The sequence below is a fragment of the Meriones unguiculatus genome, chromosome 14, assembly GCF_030254825.1.
Source record: "Meriones unguiculatus strain TT.TT164.6M chromosome 14, Bangor_MerUng_6.1, whole genome shotgun sequence".
NCBI lineage: Eukaryota > Metazoa > Chordata > Mammalia > Rodentia > Muridae > Meriones > Meriones unguiculatus.
The window spans coordinates 66,041,567-66,046,339 of record NC_083361.1 but is presented as its reverse complement, the minus strand read 5'-3'; positions in this window follow the sequence as shown (position 1 = coordinate 66,046,339).

Genomic DNA, 4,773 nt, shown 5'->3' with positions numbered 1-4,773 from the left:
CCCAGGGATGACAACACCCACAGTAATCTGGGCCCTCCCACATTAATCATTAATCAAGAAAATGTGCCATAGGCTTGCCTGCAGGCCAATACAGAGGGGCGATTTTCTCAATTAATGTTCCTATTTTCCAACAGTGACTCTAGCTTGTGTCAAAGTGACATAAAACTAGCCAGTGCACCATGACTGTAGGCACTGTGCATCAGAAGTGAGAAAAGGTGAACTTATTTATAAAAGATCTCATTGTCAGGCTCAAGGACTTGATGTTTCTTCCACTGGAAAGTTCTAAAAGGTAGATCAGGGTGTCTGTTCCCAGAGACTTTAGACAAGGCTTTTTGTTCCCACTTTATTTTCTTTTCTCATTTCAGACCCTTTCTCCTGCAGTGTGTTCATTTACAATAAAATGAAGTTGGTGTCTGTGAGTTACCGCTCTTCAGATGCCGTGAGACGATGCGGCCCTGTAGGCCTGGGCACTCTCCAGGGAACTGCATGGCTAAGCTTGCTGCCAAGGTGATATGATTAAAGCACTAACTACTGCAGTATCTACCATCCCACCCTTTGCTGTCAAAAGCAATTAATTTGGATTACATAGATTGAAAGAAGAATTTCTTTCATTCCAAACTTTGGAGTATCTCCAGAGAGGATTAGGTAGGAAAATGAATGGCTTCATTTGCATAAATGAAGGAAATCTGAATAATATTTTGTATTTGGAATAGCTTGCTCAGACTTTTCTCAATACATTGGTGCCATATGGCTCATCAACTAAGTGTGACCAGAAAGAAAGAGTTCCATATGATACAGTAATCCTAGGAGCCAAAGACTCTATTGTCATGTTTCATGCGCTTCGATGCAGAACAGAAAACAAGCAAATTAAAGCAATTAGATTTTAGTTTCCAGTTATATGGCTGGCTAGTACACAGAACAGATTTCTTGAGCTGCAGGTACATATAGGAACTAGACATTGCTCTTATTAGACAAAAATACGCACTGAGGACAAAATGAAAAGAACAAGTTCATCGTACAAATTTAGAGATTTGAGTAGCACAGAAACAAAACAAAACGAGTACTTGTTTTTTTCCAAGGTATTATTTTCTTTTAGAAAAGTTGGATGCATCCTTTAGCCAGGAGCCAATAACAGACCAACAAAGTTCACATGGACTGTGAGCTCTATCGTAATCATATTATGGATCACAGGTAGGACAGTGGCTTGCTATGGCTTGATGAGTTTTGTGTTTTCTGGTAAGCAGATCACAAGTTCCTTTCACAGTTTTGACCGGTAATCAATGACAGAGATGAAGTCATCCCGCAGTTTCTCCCACAAGGAACTTTCTTTCAGAATGAATGACATGTTTGCACTGAATCCAAGTAATCCTAGATTTACAATGTAGGTCTGCGCTGTGGAGTTACCTGTAGCAAAAGCATAAGGAATGGAGTTCAGATCCTCATCACCCATGTAAAATCCATATGGGGCCACATGTCTGGAACACTAATTCTAGGGGTGAGGGCTGAAGGTGGGAAGAGGAAAGAGACAGGCAGATCCTCAGAGCTTGCTGGTCAGAGATTTCGGGTTTCATGTGATACCCAGGCTCAAAAATAGAGGTGAAGCCTGATAGAAACCATAGTTCTTTTACGTACATTTTTACACATGTACACACTCAGATGCACACACACACACAGTACAATACACGGTATACAGGCAGATATACAAATAAAAGACAAATCCTTGTTTTGTTTTTTTAAGTATCATTCTGCACTGGATAACAATGGTCTGCTGATACTTTATTGGAAATCTAAGATAGGTCTTTCTGAGTTCTTTCATAAGTTTCACTCTGTGGCCTTTCCAAGTTGCAGAGGGCTGGGATGTTGGTGAAATGTAGATGCAATTAGCAAGAGATAAGCTTTTGAAGCATCACGGGCTGGCAGGAGTTGTGATGTAGAAGCCGAGGCTTCAGAGGAATCCAGTCTGAAATGAGGTTCAGCAGGCTAAATGAGAAAGGACATAGATCATTTCTAAATTATGTCTAGGATGTCCCTAGCTTTGTCTGTCTGCATGCTGGGTCACACTGACAAATCTGCAGGAGGCTTACATAAGAGAAGATATTATTTTTGACTAGAAGCAAATGAAAATAGATAAAAGATTGAGATATCATCTCAGATGATTTTACTTTGGTTTGGTCCATCTGAGTTTCATGCCAATCGATGATGGTCATGTTGAAGAGTGTCACAGTTCTTTATACAAGCTTGCAATCAAAATTACACAACTTAGCAAACTCAATTTAAAAGTATAGTTGTGTATTGTTGCTATATGGGCAGATATGCATATAAATAGAAGATGAATCTGATAGTTTATGTATTTAATTTAGCTCAATTAGCTAGCAAGCTTAATTAGTTCCACTTGCTAAGACAATTTATTTAAATGGATGATTTTCTTTAGAAAAGTATCCAGGTATTATGTTTTTTTGGTAAGTGACAGTAGCATTCTTTCTTGGCTTCTGCTTTCTATGTATCTGCAATAACTTCCTCTCAAACATTTCTTTTTGCCCTTCCCTTGGCAAACAATCTATTTGGTTTCTCATCTTTTCCATGTATGTTCACTGCACCCTGTGGCCCTTACTGAATCTTGCTCCCTTTAATGCTCAGATTTCTCACTGGCACACTTAAGCACAGCATTAGATTTCCACAAGAAGCAAAGATCTTGGGGGAAGAATGTGGCCTACTTCTATCTTCCTCTGTCATTTTAATCTCTTCCATCTCCATCCCTATGATAAAAGTCCTTGTCTCCTGAGACCCATTGCTTCTGGCTATTCAGTACTCAGCCCCTCATTGCTCAGACAGCTTATGATCTTGTATTGAGCCCCTCCCCAAATCTGTAGATATTTTGAAATTTACATTTCTATTCCCCCTGTGGAGAATGTACACCAATGTCTCAACTGGAATCTTTCTTATTTCAGTACCTGGAACTCATTCAACTCAGGTCACCTATTTTCATGGTTTTACCCTCTTACATCAACTCCAAATACTCTTACCTTTTGGCTCACAATGTCCACAGATGACCTTACTGACTGTTTCATTCTGCCTGCCTGCTCAGACTCTCTTTCCTTTTCATTCTATAATTGTCAGAGACAAAGGTCCTTCTTCCAATAAACTGTTTTATTTCCAAGCTAATCCTAGAAAGGTCAAACTCAGAGAATGTTGCTTGTTGATCATATTAATTTGGTCCATATATTTCATTTACATAATATTTGATTTGAGTATAAAAAATCTTGAGTTTGACTTTTGTAATTCACATATCTCTGGACTACTTGATAACATCATGACCAAAAAGTAGCATTTTGATAGTGTGTCATAAAGATCAATAGGCATATTTTTTAACTTTATTTTTAAAAGATATATAAGATATAAAAGATATATAAGGAAAAGACTAAATGCTAAAACTAAACTTGTTTTGTTTATAATCTTCAGAAATCCTGCAATGAAATTCTCTGTGCTAAGGAGTCATGGGTCACCTGAGGCAGCAAAATTAGAAGAGAATTTAGACTTCAGATAATGGCACAGTGAGGAAACATGGAGTTCAGATCTGCAGGAAATCGTTTAAGGATAGAATCCCCAAAGTAAAAATTTTAATATTTCTTTTCAGCACAGCCTTTTATCTGACCTCATTAAAATGTCTCAGAATTGTTTATTCAACATACCATTTAATCAAAACCTTCTGCTAGATTCTTCCCAGGATTCATTTGTGATCCATATGCACAAACATTCTGTAGGACTATAATGAAGAGAAATGTAGAGAATTATCACAGCTTTTGTTTCTCTTTTGAATAGTAAATATTTTATTAATCCATCTCAATTTCTTGAAATTGGTTTATCTTTGAGTCATGTATTACTTTGCTTTAGATAAAAAGCACTGTACATGTCTGAAAAATCAAAAAGATGGGTGGGGGTTTCAGAGTTATGTGTCTTAATATTGCTCCTTACTTCTTTCATACAAACATCCAATCTGGGAAAAAGCAACCACATCTATCATTTTTATAAGACAACAGTTTGCTCTGCTATGTTATAAGAAAATAGCTAGCAGTTCTGCATTTTGAAAAGAAGGTTTGATATGATCGTATTTATTTTAGACTCAATAAATAATGCAAAAGATCAAGGAAGGTCATTTGGAATATGGTGCCTTCATTTCACAGATGAGTCAACCAAAGCTGAGAGGCTCAAACAGTAATTACTGTATGATGGCTTTTTGTGTGGGCTTCATTTCTTTCTCTGATTCATTCTCTCAATATTAATTGTCTCAATGTTAAGAAAAATATTTATAACAGAGATTATTGGGACTACACTTTGAGATCTATCCCAATTGTGTCAAGAACTACAAAAGGAATTTTCATTAACTCCATGTTTATTGTTGTTCTTTGGCTTCAAGTATTAAAAAGGTAAAAAAAAAAAAATCAAGGGCTGTTTTTGTCTCTAATGTTGTAATCTTACCTGTGTGCTGTTTCCTTCCCCTTCTGCTCTTCTACAATGAAGAGACAGGTTCTAATATCCCCTGCCCTTTGAATCTTGGTGGACCCTTCAGACTTTTGAAATCATACATCAAAGTGGAAGTGATGCTGTGTTGAGTTCTGAGGCTCAGTATTAAACAGCTGAGCCGGTTTGCTTTGTTCACTGAATGCCTGCTCTTGAAGGCTTCAGCTGGTATATTGTCAGCTCACATCCCATGGGAATGCCACACAGGCAGACCACCCAGGGCCTGAGCTGAAGTCCCCAGCCAAATCTGCCTTC